The sequence below is a fragment of the Branchiostoma belcheri genome, unplaced genomic scaffold, assembly GCF_001625305.1.
Source record: "Branchiostoma belcheri isolate BF01 breed outbred unplaced genomic scaffold, Haploidv18h27 scaffold77, whole genome shotgun sequence".
Lineage (NCBI taxonomy): Eukaryota > Metazoa > Chordata > Leptocardii > Amphioxiformes > Branchiostomatidae > Branchiostoma > Branchiostoma belcheri.
In genome coordinates, this window is record NW_017804431.1 from 966,252 (window position 1) to 988,095 (window position 21,844).

Sequence of the window (21,844 nt, forward strand, 5' to 3'; positions counted from 1 at the left end):
TATATGAAGGTCATTGACGTGTTCCCTACGGTTTCAAAATCATGCAGGTTTTCCAATCCCTTGGCATCAACTACGCTTCCTCTCCCCACCTCTGAACACACAGGTCAGTTCCAAGGTCGCGTTCCGGAGGCCATGTCGCTTCGGGAGACCGTGTAGAGACAAGGACTCCTTGCCAGGTTCTGAGTCGATAAAACGGTCTCTTTGGCGATCGTAAGAAGGTTAACAGCGTTCAGTGCAGTTTGCTCTTGCCCTGTAGTAACCGTTCTGCTCTGTTTATGAGCTGGGGTCCGTCCAGTAACTGTTCTGTATCGGTATATGTATAGCCGGTATAACCGCCTTTCCGCGTAACACACCAGCTTCTGTATCTGTATCTGTATAGCCGGTATAACCATCCTTCAGCGTAACACACCAGCTTCTGTATCTGTACAGCCCGTACAACCGTCCTTCGGCGTAACACACCAGCTTCGCTATTGTTCACCCGGAATCGGAAACACAGACGCCTCGCACTGTTCTACATAATGTCACTTTTTCTTTCCTTCCTATGCGTCCGCCCAGAAAGTGGGGAGGGGGGCATCATCAATGTCACGATGACACGACGTGAAGGTCGTGTTTTCCCTGTGGGTTCGATGTCAGTGCGATATCACATCGTTTAACCGCCTCGTACTCCCAAACGTCCAACATATCACGGTGACTGCCATCTGGCACCGCAAAGTGGGGAGGGGGGTAACATCAATGCCATCATGACACACTATGAAGGTCGACTTTTCCCCTGTAGATTTCATTTTACGACACCAGATTTTATCACACACCAGACAAGAGTACGATGGCTTGATGCACACAGTGGGAGGCACTCTGGTGCCATCTTGTGTCCCAGGCTCCAAGTAATCTTTCATTCAGGAGGTGATTTGACATTTTCAAGGTCACAATGATGCAACACGAATGGCAAGCCTTCCCTGTAGTATTTATGTGACTTGGTTTTGTAACATCCCAGACTCGAGTATGATCTTTTAGATACAGACTTTGAGAGGCGTCATGTTCAGTTTCCTTTACGGTCATCATGGCTTCCATATCTTGGCCCACTAGGGGGAGGGGGGCGCCATCACCAAAGTCATGATGACAACACACCGTGAAAGTCATCCTCTCCCTGTAGATTCTGTTCCAGCATCCTTTATCACACTCCCGGTACTTGTATTAATGATCGTTTGATACAAACGTTGAGAGACACTCCGGCGTCGCCGTGGCGATGTTTAGCACTGATGTTCACCCGCGCAGCATCTTGGGGTTTTGTTGACGCTTGCGGGCAGACGCTATCGGCTTAGGGGATCCTAGGGACATACGTGTGGGTGTGGAGTCTCCTTCGTAATCTCTCAGCTTTACATATCTCCCAGCTCACGTCAACCAGTCTTCTGTCGATACGTCTTCTGAGACGGCAAGCTTCTTGGAGCTGTGGATCGATTTAGATGATCGATGACTCACTGTTCTGGAATCCGCGTTCTCGAAATGTTGCCAAGAAATGTCGATTCTGTAGTTAAACGGACCGCCGGTTCCGCGTTCGATGCGAAAACGTGCCGTTTAAATGGCGCGATCTTTCAGTTTCTTGTTCCACGGCTTGTTTTATTGCAGTTCTGACACGAACGAGTTGCTCCGGCAAACGTCGCCTGTCCACAGGTCACGTGCCCGCAACTGTTTGGTCATTCTATTCTGACGAAGGCTTCAATACCTGCAGCCGAATAAAATGAAACGAACTTTCAGTTTTTGTTCCACAGCTTGTTTTATCGCAGTACCATCACAGAAGACTTGCCCCGACAAACGTCACAAACGCCCGTAGGTCACGTGCTCCAAGCGACTGGTCATTCTATTCTGACGAAGGCTTCAATACCTGCAGCAGATTAAATGCCACGAACTTTCAGGGTTTTTTTTCCACAGCCTGTTGTCCCGTCACGGAAGTTTCCCTGGCAAACGTCACAAGCGTCCGGAGGTCACGTGCCCCAAGCAATTGGTCATTCTATCCTGAAGAAGACTTCAATACGGGCAGCCGATGCATTGGAGACTTCGTTGTAGCGTTTAAACACTGTTTAGCTAATTATTTACTAATACAAAGAGCTCGGTTGATCAGTGTCGTTGGTCGTTTATATCTGGATAGTCTGGCGCACAATCTCTTCCACGATGCCGCCAAGTGTACGAATCAGTCTCTCTAGTGTTTTGTGAGCGCCCGGTGTAGTCGGGCGTGCTTGGTCTAGTATTGTTCTGTGAGCGTTGCGTATATTCTGGCGTGCCCGGTCTGGTATTGTTCTGTGATCTCCCAGTATACTCCGGCGTTCCCTGTCTGCTGTGCGTGCAAGTCTTGTGGTCGTGCTGCTGGACGCCGTCCCTGTTCTGAGCCCGTGGTACCGGGTGGTCGTGCGGGCCGTCTCGGGCGTGGGGCCGCCCCGTCCCCGAGTGTTCGTGCGCGGCGTCCCGGGCCCGTCTCGTGTAGTCCGGCGAGGACTCCCTGCCGTTGGGACGGCCCCGCCACGGGCCCTGGTGGCGTCGGGGAGACGGGTTGGTGTTAGGGTCACCCTGGAAAACAAATACAAATGGTAAAGCAAAAGCAAAATGCAGGCTAAGTTACACCAATTAATCAACTATATGTCTTTCTGTAAAGAATTTGAAAAATTATTTTCTAACGAAGTAAGATAGATGCATAGAAAAGATGATGAATAAAAAATCAATGAATATTGATTTATATAATTACGCAGAACCATACGATGACAAAAAGTAAATGGGTTTCATAGAAATACATACATCTTAATAATTAAAACAGATTGACAAATAGATTGCAGGTTCGTCAAGAGAAAAAAGAACACAACAAATTAAGAAAAATCGTTTACCAATTATAACATCAATCTCCCATATGTTATTGTTTCACCTAGGATATTATATAATTCAATATGCAGAAGACGTTGTCGTTATGCAAGGAAGTCGTAAATTTACCTTATCAGTTATGAAATAAGTTATTAAATTCTCGGTACTTGGCACGAGTTGCATTTATCTTCGCCTGATTTACATGCATCGTGGAGTCATATTACAGCGAATGATTGGATCGGAATGATTAGATTTCGTGTTGCGGTAGTAAAGTTTAGATTAAACCGTCTGTACTTATAAATTAACACGAGATAAAGTTAAGTTCACGTTGTAAATTTCAAACATCCTCCTTTATTCCCTTTATACGTAAATATATTCACGGTAATGTTATGCCAAACAAACAAAATGTTAGCTAATGCAAGTACAGACAAAATGATTTCTCGTCCGTTATACACATTCAATTTTTCAACCACTGCTTTATTCCCAAAATTTAAAACATTCATCTTATCATAAGTTTCTTAAATAACACAACACAATAATTTTTAAAATAATCTTTTTCTGACGACGCTTATAACGTTTTGTTGTTATACAGCCATAAATTAATCTACACGTTCTTAAATGTTTTAATAATTCTGTAGTTCTTATGTAATGATATTTGACGAAGCTTATAACGTTGTTTTGTTGTTATACTTTCATAAATACGCCGGTTGCATCAGCATGATTCCCAAAAGACATATTCCCCTTGCTGCCATGATCATTCACTTCCCGTCTGTCAATATACAAGTTATATTCAATGCTATAAAATAATGCTGTAGTTCTTATGCAATATTTTACGACGCTTTTGTTGATATACATTCATAAACACATAGCCTCCGTAGCAGGTTTATAGAACTGAGGGTTTGGTGGTCTTCGGCTGTTTTAGCCCAGTTCTAAAACGGTTTTTTTTTTTTTACCAGGCCGGCTATGCTGTTTATATGCAATCAGAGAATAGCACATAAAAGCTCCCAAAGACCATGAAGACCCCCCAAAACCCCCAGTTTTTGGCATGCTATGGAGGCTAATAAACACGCTGGTTGCGTCAGCCTAATTCCCGGAAGACGAATTCCCGTAAGACATGTTCCCCCTGCTACCATGATCACTCGCTTCCCGTTTATTAATCTCAGTTCCTTTTATCAAAGTCGTGCAGTCATAAAAGCCGACTCGCGTGCCACGCTAGCGGGGTAACAAGAGTTATGGGCCCCGCCGTGATGTTATTGAACCAAGCCGAGATTTCCCTTTGGACGACTAAAAAGTACGTAAGGAAAACTTTCCTCGGAGGCGACTGAAAATAGACACATTTCCGACTTGTTTCCTCCAGGTAGAAAAATCCCATACAGACAAATTTCCTTTCGAGTTTTTATCTACCCATTTTTGCTTTCGAGTCCCACATCGTCGCCGCAAATAGGGGGTGTAGGACTCGGGAGCTATAATAGGTTTGGAAACCAGACTTTTTCCAGCTAGAAAAATTCCATACAAGCACCTTAAAATCACTAAAATGACCGGTCAACCGGAAATTACATCATTAACATGTTCGTTATTGAACCACCGGAAATTACGCCTTTAACATATTTATGTGACCAAACCGCCGGAAATTTCATCATTACCATGGTAATGCGAACCCACCCCCATTGATGCAGCAAACACTTCAGCACGTCGGCAGAACGTACTGCGCCTAGGCAAACCCCCTACTTTTTCACGGTTTTTGTTGGATATTGGTAAACGTTGCATCAGAATTTTGCCTGTTGCAGACGATATTCTTTTCGACATAACATTTGGAAACTACAGACGGGATGTTAACCTTATAGCGCGAATACAACTTTATATAAGACGTTCTGCCGAAGTGCTACGTACAATACTAGTAGTTTCTTAGTAGTTATCAGTAGTTATATGTGTACTAATCGTATGTTTTTTTTATATATATTACCAAATGTTTCTTCTGTTCCTACAATTAGCCCACGGGCATGAATTTCAAATAAAACAACTATTATTATGTACAATACATAAAGGGTTTCGCACAGGTGCAGCAGTGCGTTCTGCCGACGTGCTGCAAAGTTCTATCCATATACTGTAACCTTGAAGACAAAACAGACCACTTTAGCTCCATAAAAACACACCGCATTGATGTGTGGGCCACTTTGTTCGCCATAATGAAACCGTGATTCGATTTACCTCCCAGAAAAATTGTTTTTCTTCCCAAGCTTTGCTTTCAGCAATGTTTATGTGGAATCGATACTGCTATATGCTGGATCGGGATATAGACAGTATTAAGGTATTGCGGACACTATGTGTACAATTACACCCAGCTATGGGAAACGTATCTGGAAAGCAGTTTTTACGACCGAAAAGGAGAGATTGAGTGCGGGGAATGTTACGGAGTCATAAACAGGATTTTACGCGAAGACTGTTATAACCGTGCGTTTAATGCACTCGGAATAGGAAATCCATGTTTACTGCGGCTTGATTTACACTTGATGAAGACTTGTTGGGCATTCTATACATGTATATTGTAAGCAATGAAAGCTGCCAATATAAGTATTCTATGCTCTGCCACTATAGAGGCAATTCCCTTTTAAAATTGGATATTGGAGTTTCAAAGTTTATTATTTTACGTTTCATAAAAGTAAGAGAGTGTAAAAAAATTAGATGAAAAATAAAATCTTAATCCTGACTGGACTAAAATGAACGAAGAACAAGAAAACTTTACAGACAACTCCCCTGAATTTGCTTCCAATGGTATCGTCCTAATCAAGATCTTTTTAGCTGCTTGCTTTATTTGGTCGTTACTCCAAATTACATGGGCAAATGAAATGGTTGGATAAATGCTAGATTCTAAACGTGTACATTGTAAGCGATAAATGTGGCGTATGCGAATATCTGACGTGGTATCTGGAGCTCTTTTGTTTAAAAACTTTGGGATAGGTTGTGATACATTCATCTTTGTTTTTATTTTACTTTATGCATTTTCTAAGAAAAAATATTCAGTACAAGGATGATACTACTAGTCAAAAAGGTATGCCAGTAGAGGCTGCAACCGCTTAAGGAAAAGCAATTTAATAGAAAACTAGCAAATCTCTTTTGTGTGTGCTTGTTTTTAATCGTTTTTAATGAACATTTATTATAGAAAAAAAGTAACACAAATCTAATGTTGGTCAGGGATTGTGGTCAAAAGGAAAATGGGGAGGTTAATGATTTAAAAACCACTTGAATTTGCTTCCAATGAAATCTTCCTAATGAAGTTTTTCTCAGTGTTCTTTATGCGGTCGTTACTCTGAATTACTGCAGCAAATGAAATGGTTGGACAAATGCTAAAACCTCCCTATAAAACTGGTTTGACGTGTGTGGCCTTGATAAGTTAAAAGGATTGCGGTAGGAAATACCAAAAGGACCATATGTCGCTAATTAACAGTTGTGAATAGCATGTTTCAACAAAACGTATCGATGGTAATGTAGTTAGATTCAAGATGACTTTCGGTACTGACCATTGGAAATGCACATATGACTGATTCAGATAAATTTATTATTTGCAGTCCAGTGGTTTCAACGTACGAATATACGTACCCTGTTGTGTAACCTTCCTACGTAGTACGGGGCGTGGCTGGGACATCTCTCCTCCCTGGTTTTGTCTCTTTGTATCGTGGAGTAGGCTGGTACAGCTGGCATCAACCCTAAACACACAATCAATAATTAAATCAATCAATCCAACAGCCAATAGATTTATCAATTAATTGTATCGTGGAGTAGGCCGGAGCTGGCATCAACCCTAAAGACATACGATCAGTAAATCAATCAATCATTCAATAAAATGATTTATCAATTATTTGATCGTTGTTGTTTCATGAAATATTGACTTCATGAATAATGTATAATCTCAAAAACTTTTCTTCAGTCAATACGGTTTGCATCAACCCTGGTAACAATCGATCAATCAGCTGATCAAATGATTTACCAATTAGTTGATCGATGGTGTTCCATCAAAAGTTTGAGATCATGGATATCGTATTATCTCAAAGACTTCAGCTGGTACGGTTTGCATCAACATTATCGATTTATCAATCAATTGATAGAGTGATTGATTGATTGTAATCAATTGATTGATGGCAATCGATTACAATTGTGAAAACATCAATTGAGGCACAGAATTCTTTACAATTAAAAAAAAATCAAACATCATGACTGATTATGAAGGTGTTTTGCAGCTTTTTTTTAAATTTATGTCAGCTCTCTCTCAGCATTAGCAACCGGGAAGCCTAGACAGACCGCTGTCAGAGTTTTGCGCTGAGGAAAGACTTAACTTCACGTTTAGATTGCTTGCAGATCTTACGTTTACTTTTCATATGCGTACCATCGTGCCCTTTGAAAGCAATATGGAAAGCAATTTAGCACACTATCAAAATGTTAATAAGGCGTAGATGGGAACTGTGCGGAGGAACAGACGGGTTTTATTGCTCTCATATCGTGCGCCTTGTGCAATAAACTAGATTTTACGCCTGGCAGGGCACCCTGCTACCCTGGCGGCGTTTTGTTCCACATTCCGGTTCACTTGCAAGAAAATTTGCAAGGTTAGAGATATTACATCATCTGGGGCATGTTGTGCATTATGGATATCTCCAAACAAGTCGTATGCCTTATAGGTATTTGTAAGACATATGGGCGTATAGTCTTGAAGCACTTCATCTTAAACCATTGGCCACATAGCTCTGTAATATGTACAAAGGGTTGCAGTCATTATTATTTGGACAGAAGCAAACTAGAAAGAATTTTCTAGGAACAATTAGCCTGTAAATATATATTGTACACACCGTCTTCTGTGTAAACACAGTGGAAGATTAGCTCTTATGTGAGCTTACTGGTTCGAAATTATTTTTCCACAGAAAGAAGAACCTAATATTCTCCAAAAAGAGGTTCAGTCTTCGGCTTCGTTTTGACGTGTTTAGGCGGTTTTATTGGGCTTTGTATTTTTGTACTGGTACATGTGACGTATTAGATACTGCCGGGCCAATGTTATATTGTCTTGCCACTTGATTCTGTATTTAAGCCACCAAATGATTAGCTTGAAGATTAGAGGCTAATAACACACCAAATCTGCTTGGGAATGATGGTGATGATGATCATGATGACTCACGTGGGTAGGACTGTCCAATCGCGTACGGGTTCCTGTCGCCTTTAGGCGGAGGGCGCGGTTTCAGCGTGCCGTCCACCTGCTGCAGCTCCAGCGGCAGTTCCCCGTCCTTCAGACCTTTCCTGCCGCTGAAAATAAAGTAAAATCCACAATTTTCAACTTTTAATTTGTTTTAACTATTCTTCATTTATAAGTAGCTCCAATCGGCCTGCTGGTCACTTTTCATTGTGGTCATGAGGGAAGAGGTCAGACAAAAAAATTAAAAAGTTGCCACTTGATGACACTTTTTCCGCATAACACTACTGCCACAGCTAGGTAGCAACTCCCGATTCAACTAATCACTTTTTCGACACCCAGAAATTTTATATGTCTCATGACATTTTAAAAACATTTCACGACAAATTTTATGTATGTGCTTAGGATAATGTAAAGGTGAATGAACTCATTTTGTAGCTATTTTGTAAAGTACGTAAGTTATTTTACGTCAAGAGTTGAAACTTACTTTTCTTTGTATGGCGGTAATGGCGGAGGCGAGCGGGTACATGAAACTGTGCTGGATGCGTCTGCAGTTGAGAAAAAAAAGACATTGATGAAAAACAGACATACATTAAACCCACTCCTCGCATACTCTGGCACTCTCTCCCACGCCACCCACCCCCACATGGCAGCCTTTTAATGCAGAAAGTACAGAACTTCAATCCTCACCTGTAAAGTACCGTACCGTGCTGAATCCCTACCCACGCTCCTATCCATCTTTCCTAAGCCCACCTTTGCCTTCTAATGCAAAGTGCTGCCAAAGTAATTACGGTGACAAGTTGGCGACATCTACTTTTTTTGTTCAGTGCATGTCCAAGAGACCACTTCTAGCCATTGATCTATTAGTAAATTCAGGTTATTTGAACATCACCTTGTCTAAGTAGGAAACATCATAATTCAGACAAGCTAGACAAGTGTACATGTGTTACGCTGAATGGCGGTTATACCGGCTATACAGATATACAGAAGCTTGTGTGTTACGCCGAAGGGTGGTTATACCGGCTATACAGATACAGAAGCTGGTGTGTTACGCCGAAGGGCGGTTATACCGGCTATACAGATACAGAAGCTGGTGTGTTACGCCGAAGGGCGGTTATACCGGCTATACAGATACAGAAGCTGGTGTGTTACGCTGAAGGGCGGTTATACCGGCTATACAGATACAGATACAGAAGTAAGACTCACTGCCGGTCTAATGACCCAAAATGCAAAAAGCAGGGGTTACGAAGGCTGCTCCGGAACATTCCCTACCCTATCCATACAGGAATTGTACTATTATTTTGTTCTCTCTTAAATCCCCAACACCTACACCTCTATCTATCTTTCTAAACCCCGTACGTGCCCTTTAATGGCTACAAAGTAATCAAGGCGACAATGTGGCGAGATGTACCAGTAATTTGATACCACACGTCCTCACGGGTCCAGGCATTGCGACTTTGTAGCAATTGTCTGGCTCCTATCAGGTTCACCCACGCCTCCCACTACTAAGTACTTTATTTTATCCCAACGTAATTGCTACTAAAGTCACCACCTAAGGGATCATCATCACCAACAATATAACAGTGCATCTTATTAATTTCGTGTGAGATAATCTCAGAATGAACTCGGCAATCATGATTGTTCTAGTGCTTATAATTGTCTGCGACCACAACTCCCTAGTTGAAGACAGCGATGGAATTGCTGTCAAGAGTCATTTTCAAGGCCATTTGTTCCGATGAACTCTTACTGCTTATTCCCCCATAGAGAACTCTTCGACGTACAACCAGATTCTTTTCTAGGCCATATCGTTACACTTTGCACATACCAGACCCTAAGTCATCATCGATCACTCTACAGCAGCATTGTGTCGGTGAAGGCTGTGTTACTGACGAGAGGTAGTGGATGCTACATCTGTCATCCAAACTTTTCCCTTGTTTTTGTAAGCGTGTGCGTGTGGCTAGCCCAGTGGGGGCAAATGCACAATAAAAGCCAGTCGTCACGGTATTCAGTTCTATGCGAAGCGACAAACACCACAAAATATCACAGCTTTCCTGTATCCTAATTGTGTTCGGAACTGCCAAGCAAAGATAGGGCTGATTAGCCACACTAGACGCTGCACACGACCACAGAGTGCTACCGTCATCTCCCGAGATGGAAGGATACCTACTACTACTTCATTCAATTATAAGTATACTGAGCCAAACCTCTCTATTACCTGATATGGTTTCGTCGCAGATCCATCCTTTTCTCCGCGCCACACAGATGGCGAACAGGACGAACAGGACGACGACAACAGAGACAACTGCCACAACGATGGCCAGCATTGTGGTAGGAGGCTCTGTGGAGACAAAATTAGTACATCAAATATCATAGACAACTCGATACAAAAGAACTACTTGGGATTTCTAAATATAATTTACAATTATAGGTACACAAACTAAGGTAAATACAACTCTCTGCATTGTAGTAGGAGGCTGTTCGGAGACAAAACAGTTATATCAGATATCATGGACAAATTTATTGACACAAGAAAACTACACAGGCTTTCGAAATGTCTTCTACAACTATAGATATGGTCCTTTCGGATAATTATAGAAATGACAGACTGCAAACTGATACAATTCTCTAATTCTATCCTTCCTATTTACCAGTTAACTGTACAAGGGGTACATCGGCTACATATAGCGGTAAGAAGCAGTTTGTATTTAAAAAATAATATCCTATGATCTACCAAACTGATGAAATTATTTTCATTGGTACAAAACTGTTACAAGTTTTGCCCAGTTGAACAATCACCGAAAAGTTCAAGGATACACTCTACTCTTTGAATAGACCGTCTGTCCAAACCCTCTAAAACTCTCATCCTTCAAGCCTCAGCCGGGTTCTCTCCTGAGCCCCCGCCTTACATGTTTCATCAGCAAGTTCACGTCCAAGATTCCTCACTGGGAAAACCTCTGCCTCAAGTGGCAATAACGCATGCAGTCTCCCGGCCACTCTGACGGCGTAACGAATGTGCCGACTTCGGATTCAATACAGGGGAAATCCTTTAAGACTAAGTTGAATTGCGTTCTTTCAGGTCGCCTCTGGATCCTACCGGGGTCCGAAGACAACATGGCCAGGGACTGAGAAAGCAGAAAGCTGGAGATGTATTGTTTGGCATTCTCATTCACGTTCTCATTTGGAGAAGTTCGAGCGTACTACTTGGACTTCAAAAAAGAGGAGTGCTTTAACTTTATCTTCAATGGTCAGTAACACCCTTCTGCGTGTGGCAACAACTGATAAATATTTATGCACGGTCAAAGGAATCTAGAGAGTAGAGGCTATTGAAAACGTAGCAAAGTGGGTAAGTTGAATTGCGTTCTTTTAGGTCACCTCCGAATCCTTCCGGGGTCTGAAGACAACATGCATTGGGACGGAGAAAGCTGGAGATGTATTGAAAACGCAGTGAGAGTTTCTCTTTGGCATTTGGAGAAGTTCGAGTGTAACACTTGGACGTCAAAAAGCGTAGTGCTTTTACCCTATCTTCAATGGTCAGTAACACTCTTCAGCAACAACTGATAAATGTTTATGCACGGTCGAAGAAATTTAGTGAGTAGAGGCTATTGAAAACGTAGCAAGAGTGAGTAAGTTGAATTGCGTTCTTTCAGGTTGCCTCCGAATCCTTCCGGGGTCCGAAGAAAACATGGCCAGGGACTGAGAAAGCTGAAGATATATTGAGAACGCAGTGAGAGTTTCTCTTTGGCATTTGGAACAGTTGCAGCGTACTACTTGGACGTCAAAAAAGAGGAGTGCTTTAACTTTATCTTCAATGGTCAGTAACACCCTTCTGCGTGTGGCAACAACTGATAAATATTTATGCACGGTCAAAGGAATCTAGAGAGTAGAGGCTATTGAAAACGTAGCAAAGTGAGTAAGTTGAATTGCGTTCTTTTAGGTCGCCTTCGAATCCTCCCGGGGTCCGAAGACAACATGGCCAGGGACTGAGAAAGCTGAATATGTATTGAGAACGCAGTGAGAGTTTCTATTTGGCATTTGGAGCGTACTACTTGGGCGTCAAGAAAAGTAGGGTGCTTTCATCCTATCTGAAATGGTAAGGCCCTAAATGGTAGGGGCTATTGAAAACGTAGCAAGAGTGAATGGTGATGATGAGTACGAGGCTTCATAGGCTATTGAAAAGTTTGGCCTGCTACCTTTTCCGTATCTTTTGCAGCTGTGTCTGCAATGCAATGGTAACAGCTTAATATGGTTATGTGCCACACCAACAATTTCTTTTTGGCATTTGAAGAAGTTGAAGCGTACTACTTGGACGTCAAGAAAGGCAGAGTGCTTTCTTCCTATCTGAAATGGTAAACCAGTCACCCATACCTCACTCAACAACTGAATAGATGTATGTACGGTCGAAGGAAACTAGAGAGTAGAGGCTATTGAAAACGTAGCAAGAATGAATGATGGTGTGTACGAGGGCTTCATTGGCTATTGAAAAGTTGGGCCTACTACTTTTTCCGTATCTTTTGCAGCTGTGTCTGCAATGCAATGGTAACAGCTTAATATGGTTATGTGCCACACCAAGAATTTCTTTTTTTAACATTTGGAAAAGTTGGAGTACTACTTGGGCCCAAGAAAAGCAGGGTGCTTTCTTCCTATCTGCAATGGTAAACCTGTTACCCTTCTGCGAGAGGCTACAACTGAAGAGATGTATGCACGGCCGAAGAAAGCTAGAGAGTAGAGGCTATTGACAACGTACCAAGAATGAATGATGATGAGTACGAAAGCTTCGTTGGCTATTGAAAAGTTGGGCCTACAACTTTCGCCGTATTTTTTGCAGCTGTGTCTGCAATGCAATGGCCGGCCAATATGACTCCCCTTCTGCGTAAGGAAACAACGAGGTTTTCTATTTTGGCATTTGGAGAAGTTGAAGCGTACTACTTGGACGTCAAGAAAAGCAGAGTGCTTTCTTCCTATCTGCAATGGTAAACCAGCCACCCATACCTCACTCAACAACTGAATAGATGTATGCACGGCCGGAGGAAGCTGCCGAGTAGAGGCTATTGAAAACGTAGCAAGAATGAATGATGATGAGTGCGAGTGCTTCGTTGGCTATTGAAAAGTTGGGCCTACAACTTTCCCCGTATCTTTTGCAGCTGTGTCTGCAATGCAATGACCGTCCATTTCTGACCCCCCTTCAGTGCAAGCCAACAGCCTACGGTTATGTGTCACAACGAGAATTTCCTTTTGGCATTTGGAAAAGTTGGAGTTACATGTTACCCTTCTGCTTGAGGCAACAACTGATAAATATATATGCACGGTCGAAGAAAGCTGCAGAGTAGAGGCTATTGAAAAAGTAGCAAGGGTGAGTCTGCAATGCAATGGCCCGCCAATCTGCCCCCCCCCCCTTCTGCGTAAGCCAACAGCCTATGGTTATGTGCGAGAACGTGCTGTTTGTCACACCTAATCCGTGCATTTTTAACTCCGCAAGCTCTTCAGAGTCGTCCTTGTGTGTAGCCATACCGCATCGCTCTCTGACAAGAGTCAAGACAGGCTCCTTTTTGGAATGATACCGGAATGTTCTTCTTAATAACCAGGGGCTTTTCGGCCTTCCGGCAATTCTGCCTCAGTCAAAAGAAAAGTAATGAAGCCATTCTAAGTGATGACACCCCCTCGTCCAATTTACGCGAAGATATGCTTCAGACGTAATCCCTATCTAGTAAGGTCCATTTGGGATAATAGCTAGTCTTTGTCAGAATTCACTTTGCTTTCACTCTGAGAGCTGGACGTGCGAGTGGAGGCCATTTGCAGAGGATCTGATGGGTGGGACATATTGAAACACTGCATTAAGATAAGCCTGGCTATACTGTCCAAGGTGGTCATCGTAGATAAGTGTAGTACAAGTTTACAGACATGGACAATGTCTGTATGTGTGGTCACACTTTATTTGAGATCAGTACGACTTCATTTTGTTGTAGCAAGATATATACATTCTTACAAGTTCATTTTGTGTAAGAGCAGACGGAATAGTGGAACTAGGACACGCTATCAGTCTGAGGATTTCATAGGATAGTCAAGAAGAATATGGTACTAGCGAATCTCTAAACTTTTAGGACATATGACCGGTCAGGGACACCAGCGATGGAGGTATACTCGTATCCTGTGCAAGTGTGAAAACCACATGGGTACCTGCACAGAGACATGTAAGCTATAACTTACTGAGTATTTCGTCCTGGAGCCTATAATGTAAATTAACTGCGATCGCAATTTGTCAACCAATAAGAGGATGGCTGCATGTTCGTCAAATATTTGCATTTTCACGGTTTTAATTTGAGTTTCTACGTTTAGAGCGATGTTGACAGGGGCTATGCGATCGGTCTATTGAAATGTTTTGCTGCTGTGGAAAAAAAAAGATGCATATGCCTGACGCCTTTTTTAAGACTTACACATTTCTTAGACATATCTTTGCGGAAGCAATTGAGATGCCCTATGTATTTACTCACCGATGATTTCCACGCTGAACTGCCGCTGGTCCGAGCCGAACATGTTGACGGCCTTGCAGACGTAGTCGCCCGTCCGGCCCGAGTTGGTGTTCTGGATGGTCAGGACGCTCTTCACGCTCTTCCCGCCCTCGTAAGACTCCTGCCGAACCCGCACGTTACCGTCGCTCCCGACCTGCGTACAACAAAACAAGTTAATATTAATACATCGTACATGTACAGGGTGATACAGACTTCCTTGATCATTTGTCCTGTTACAACCTACTGCTGGTCCTTTACGTTGGCCTCACTGCTAGCAAACAGACCGGTTTTAGTACCAAAACACCTCAAAGCAAAGGCGGAACGCGTTACACACTTTCAGGCACATTTGACCCTCGCGCTGTTCCCACATTTGCATGACACTTGCCGCTACCGTCACGTCTAGCCTGTGGGCTACCAACCGTACTAGGTTTAGTACATTTGTTGAGATTTGGTAATGTCGATAACCAGTTCTCCTTTGCCACTCTTGACATTACTAGTTGTTTATGGTATCCTTCAGTTAATATTGACCATGGTAACATCCTCCTAAGTCCACTTCTTGTACAACAATAAAACTCTTGAACAAAAGATGTTACAGACTCCCAGGTCCATTTGACCCTCGCGGTCTTCCGGCTTCTACGACTTTTGTTGGACCTTCAGGTTACCGTCACTGCCAACGCGAGTACGGCCAAGCAAACAGACTTAGTACCTTCACTTGTTGTATACAAACCACAAAAACACATTAAGGCAAAGCCAGATGACGGATTGAAAATTGAAAGAAAATATCCAGAAAAAAAACTTCTTGAAAGTTTGAAAACAAGCCCACATACCACTTAGAGGACTCTGCTCTGTAATCATTCGAAGCGCGCTAGGAAAAGAAAGGAACGGGGCGGGGAAATAGTGCCGATTACCAGGACATCCGAACGACCTTGGGAGTAGGGGAAAGTTAATGGCGGTGAGATAGCAGCGTTTCGGCGCCTGCAAATCACAACTTAATTACCCCCTCCCCCTATCCATGCGGCACTACGTTATCTACCGTTCCCACGCTGAGTGTTTTGCCGCACGGTTCACTTAACCCGGGGCCGTGGCATTATTCCAGACAGCTCGCGTCTTCTTCTGATATCCAAACGGATCTTCGGTAGTTTAATTCTCTCTGGTAGCTGCTTATGGGTTATGCGTAGGTGAGGCAAGGCAATTGCTTCTAGGAACATTAATTCCTGCATTGAAATAAGCGAAGATACTTGATTTTCTTTGCTATTACCGAAAGTAATTTTCATGGTCACAGATCCATTACTGAAAATACATTTCTTTGACACAGGTTTGACACAGGTCCAAATGGAGATACCTGAATATATCTTTAATATATAAACATATCAATTAAGATCCTCAATTGTGGACTCATTCTATCTGGTAGCTGCTCATAGGTTATGCGTAGGTGAGGCAAGGCAATTGCTTGTAGGTTTAACTCGGAACATTAATTCCTGCATTCAAATAACTAGCCAAGGATACTTGATTTTCTTTGGCTTTGCTATTACTGCAAAATACATTTAATTGACACAGGTTCAACAGGTCCAACAGGTAATACTTCAATATATGAAGAAATAAATTAAGATCCTTGATTATGAACTCATTTTCTGTCACTGATTTAAAGCAACAATGCTTCCTTGAAGACATATTCAGGACATCCGAACAATTTTGTGTGTAGGAAAGTGCAAATACATGGCTGGGGTCCGTTTGGACTGATTTAAAGCAACAATGCTTCCTTGAAGACATTTAACCCGGGGCCGTGGCATAATTCCAGACAGCTCGCGTCTTCTTTTGATATCAGAACGGATCTTCGGTAGTTTAATTCTCTCTGGTAGCTGCTCATAGGTTATGCATAGGTGAGGCAAGGCAATTGCTTCTAGGTTTAACTCGGAATATTAATTACTGCATTGAAATAAGCGACGATACTTGATTTTCTTTGCTATTACCGAAAGTAATTTTCATGGTCACAGATCCATTACTGAAAATACATTTCTTTGACACAGGTTTGACACAGGTCCAAATGGAGATACCTGAATATATCTTTAATATATAAACATATCAATTAAGATCCTCAATTGTGGACTCATTCTCTCTGTTAGCTGCTCATAGGTTATGCGTAGGTGAGGGAAGGCAATTGCTTTTAGGTTTAGCTCGGAACATTAATTTTCCTGCATTCGAATAACCAAGGATACTTAATTTTCTTTGCTATTACTGCAAAATACATTTCATAGTCACAGGTCCAACAGGTCCAACTGGAGATACTTGAAAATCTTTTATAGAAACATTTCAATTAAGAGCCTCGGTATTATGGACTCATTCTGTCACTGATTAAAGATTAAAGATGGCGGATGCTATGCTATGCGAAGCGTCTGATTCTTTAGAGAATCTACAGTCACTAGATTTATTTTGTATTGTTCAATACCAGGATAGTGAGTATGAGTGAGTGAATATTCTACTTGTACAATTAGGTATGTTAGCAGCGACTGTTAAGAGCATAAAATGCACTGAAGTGAAAATTACTAGAAAGCAGACTAATTGGACGTTATCTGAGAACTATGACAGAAATTACATCCGTTGTCGCTCTAAATGTGCAACAATTCGATGAATTCTCCATGGTATTTATGTAATTTGTTGTGTTGGAGTGTTTTAATGACAATTTATTCGCAATTGTCACATTTGCTATGCATCAAACAAATTACGTATCTCATTCAACACACGCACATCTGTATATAATGTTCTTGTAATTAAGTAGTAATTGCCTTCATTTACGATACCAATGCATCAATGATAACGCGCTAAGACTAATGTATAATCATTATCTTAAAACGAACATAAATTCATTGCTATGGGTACATATTCGCATATTATTCGTGGTATGGTTATCATTTAGTTTGTGGTATATCAAGGTGAAAAGAAATTCAGCATTCACAGTATACTTGAAGGCACCTGTTGATCTTCAATTAAAAACAACACTATTAGATATAAATTATCTTATTAATACAGAACCTCATTTCATTCTCATTTATTGCAAAACCTTTTAGAACTACTGGCTAATCTTCCAAGGCTCAAACACACACATTTAAATTGAAATAATTGCATGGCGCAAAAAATGCACAGTAAATACATTTAAAAGAACATACATCACAAAATCAACAATAAACACAAGTCAACATTGACAGTTGGAAGAGGTCAGGGGACTGGGTGACACTGTTTGGATAATAGTTCGGTTAAATATTGAATATAAATTATTTCAATACAGAAACGCAAACAGACACGCCAAAACACATCATATATGGAGTCGCAATTACATATCCCTTTCCAATAGCGTGGTTGCCTAGTATCTGACTTGCGCTAGAACAAAATAAAACGCGGATGTCCTCACTTGAACTTGACGCAAACAAGACTATTACCCGAAAAAAGGACGCAGCTGTGAGTAGAGGTTGTTGGCGAATGTCAAATGAATCGAATGGTTTGCAAACACCTGCATTCCTCTAATGGGTGCCATTTGGACGGCATCATCGCTTTTACACCTATTGGAGAAATAATGCAGCTCATTCTACTGCTTGCATGCAAACTGCACTGTATTACATTGGCCTTTCTGCTGTAACGAGAAAAACAATTACAGAAAATGCATGGTGGAATTATACCATGTCAATTTAAAAGCTTGGTTCTCTGATGCGCCTGCTACACGTTTGAAATACAAATGCTACAAAAATTGTCACAAAAATGTGACAGACTACTGATTTGCTAATTTATGAAGCAGATTAAACTAATTTTCAATTTAAAACCTTGGTTCTCTGATGCGCTCGCTTCACTTTTGAATTACATATACCACTCAGGTCCTAAACAGAACCCCAAATGCTACAACAATTGTCACAAAAATGTGACTATTGAATACTGGTTTGTTAATTTATGAAGTAATTTAAACTGTAATTTCCAACACAGGGGATTGGACGTACCCAAATTTTCGACTGTGCAACTTTAGTCTCTGTCAAGGAATGGGCAATTTTTTACAAAGACTGGTATGGTGTTGCACAGTCGAAAATTTCGGTAAGGCCAATCCCTTGTGTTGGAAATTGCAGTTTAAACTGCTTCATAATACTGACTTCTACCAACACAGATGAACTTTCAAGATAATTTATTAACTTACTGGAAATTGTTGGTCACCGTCTACGTCACTTCCTCTCCACATCCACGTGATCTCTTTCGGATCCGGGTCAGAGGCCACCTCGCACACCAGGCTAACGGAGTCTCCCCTGGTCACAGCCAGACTAGTGGGCTCGCCGAGTACGTCTGGTTTTCCTGGTATTGTATGGATCAAGAGAACACGTATTAAGCGCAAACAGTTTCTATGTCGATGAAGATTGGCCATCTAGGTAGAACATTACATCATGTATAATACATATTACGCAACTGGGGAAAGTCACTACATGTATCTTTTATCAGTGACTATTATTGCTAAGATTAGATTGTTGGACGGGGCCCAGCCGAGCTGTTTGCATGAACGAATAATAAACAATACATGTCATAAATATACACAAATAGAATATGGTCTTCTATAACTAAAGATCTAACAAAGTTAAATACATACATGGATGACTTCATCCTACGAACAGAATATATGTATGTGGCAAATTACGTACAGAATTTAAATCAGTGGTAACAATAAAGGTTTAATCATTCTCTAATATGTAGTCTCTAAGATCGAAACATTCTTTAATGTATTTTCCTATTTGAATACTATATTGGTTATCTCCCCAGAGAATGTAATAGAATTTTTCTATGGGATCTAATGTAATGAAATCGGTTACTAATTCTCAGGAATGATGAAAGATAGTCGACCCTATCATCACGCCATAACTACGTCAGTAAGCACGCGACATCTTTACCGATAACGTTGATGTACGTCTCCCTGATGGCGTCGGGGAAGCCCTGGCTGGACGCGATGCACTGGTAGTGCCCCTCCTCCCCGTACCCTACGCGCGAGAACCGCAGCGGGTTGTCGAAGTACAGCGGGGTGTCTTTCCTCCTCCAACGCACCTGGAACGAATGATTAAACTAGAAAGGTAACATTTGCAAAGCAAATGCATAATAATGTTTACTTTCACATATGGTCTGCTATGCCAATTCTTACTCAAGCACATTTCATGGTCAGACAGGAGTCTAAATCCCTCCTGCTATAAAACTGCAACATGATGTAACAAGATTCTATTGCAAACGGCATCATAGGTATAAGAGGTTTGTTGCAAATACATGCCCCAGGGCTATTGACAGGTACAAGCAATATGTATGAACTACGTCTAACATTATCATACATTCTACAGCATACGTGGCACTAGTTTTGCTGGGTTTTACTTCTTCTATTGAGGCAGTGGAAGACGAATTCACCAACTTCTTCTATTGTTATATCGACTCAACGATAGTAGCCATTAAGGTCGTATTTCTCTTTCTTTCTTTATTCAAGTTGCAACAGCAATACACGTGGAGCATTAGGCAGCAATTCGGTCGTATTTCGTAAAGAAATCTATATCATCCTTAACATAGTGAACGTTTTATTGCAATTTCTTGCCAGGAGGCTAATTGCAAGTTCATGTATCATGACAATAAAAATGACAGACAAAGGTTAACTAATTCTTTACATAGCAGAAGTACTGCTACATAGCAGAAGTACTGCTACAACAATTCATCTAAATCTAATACTCTTAATACATTAGGATGTTCGGCAACGAAAGTAATGTGTTAACCTTTCACTTTGGACTTGGGTTAAAACGCTGACGAAATACAAAAAAAAAAACGCCAACTGACGACACAAAAAAACTTTACCTTTTTATTTCATCCTATTTACTGTGGTGATAGATCTGGGCGGTGCTGAACTGGCCTCTGTCATGCGTGACAGGAACTTGTGGAGACAGTACATGGTGTCACCTGAATGATGAACTGAACTGATTTACTGTTACGGCACTTGGATGCTACAACATAGTGTGCTATTTATTCACCTTAGGGCTGGGGTTGCCGTCGGCCTCACACTGCACAGAGAAGTCCACCTTCTGGCCGAACAGGACGCTGACTTTCTCCTCAAAGGACGGTCGTATCGTCGGAGGATCTTTTGGGGTACAACAGTATCTTAGATTAAAGGCAACGCATGTACCTCCAGGTTTAATCATAGCACTATCAAACCTTCTTCTGAACAAGGCCACAAATTCTTGTTTCTTTCGAAATAAATCTTGTTTGTTTCATGGAACAAAATATATCTGATTTATTTCTAATGTACGGCCAGGTCATGAACCTTCAAGGTGCAATCAAGGCAAGGATGCACAACCTTCTGAACAAGGCCACAAATTCGTGGTATCTTCCAAAATCTTCCTTGTTACATTGCATGAAATACGTCTGATTTATTTCTAGTGCACGGCCAGATTAAGAATTTCCACTTTCTGTCGGCGCACAGATGGTACTGTAGCCACTCCCCCTCTAATTAATCCCATTCCCCCATCCCGTCTCCCTTCCCCCGGTCATTCGTGCTTCCACACCTAGCTTGTGTGGCAGCATTTTTTCTAGGCTCCTCTTGCTTCTTCTTCTGTTCTCGAGCGACTCCCGTTCATTCCCACTACGATGCCCAAGGCCAAGTCCAAGTCGCGCCGGAGCCCGCGTTCCTCCACACGGTCGTCTTCGACAGCTTCCGAGGCACTGGCCGGAGGGAGCAAACCCCGTCCTACGGAGGAAATCGACAGTTCTTCCTCCGATTCAGAGGATCCCACTCGCAAAGACAAGACACGCCGTGGCCCACCGCGCTTTCTGGACATTCCCCCTCCCTCCGACAAGAACCTGGAGCAGTCCCATCAAGCGCAGATCCTGGCCGCCATCACCCGCCTAGAAGAGCGACAATCGTCGGTGGATCTCAGGATACAATCTCTCCAATCCGAGATCCGTGCTACCAGCAACCCAACTTCCGCATCACCGGCCATTTCCTGGCGCCACGATTCCAACAAGTACAACCACAACTTTAACACTAAGATCCAGAGCCAACTCCAACAGGCGCGTGCGACCAAGTCAGCGGACGAAAGGACAAGATCCTGGACCAAGCTATAGGTGAGCTAACTTCCCGCAACAGGGACATACTTTTGGCCGACAAGGCTTCCTGGTCGGCCGTTAATATTTTCCACTCTAACAACGCCCTCCCTTTTGCCAACAAGGAGGAAGAGCAGCGGTGGCAAAAAGCAGTCGACGAGGACAGACGCCGGTACTCTAACAAACCCTCCTCTTCCTACAGGTCTAACAATAGACGCACCCCATACGACTC

At 42.1% G+C, this 21,844-nt stretch overlaps 1 long non-coding RNA gene and 1 pseudogene across 1 annotated transcript in view; both read right to left on the bottom strand.

The window, feature by feature from the left end:
* Positions 1-2,068: 2,068 nt before the first annotated feature.
* The window catches only part of LOC109485570, a 43,337-nt pseudogene continuing 23,561 nt past the window's right edge, over positions 2,069-21,844 (bottom strand).
* The window catches only part of LOC109485583, a 9,034-nt gene continuing 7,742 nt past the window's right edge, over positions 20,553-21,844 (bottom strand). The window contains exon 3 of the long non-coding RNA XR_002141138.1: positions 20,553-20,650. This is a non-coding gene — a long non-coding RNA (uncharacterized LOC109485583). The remainder of the gene's footprint in view (positions 20,651-21,844) is intronic.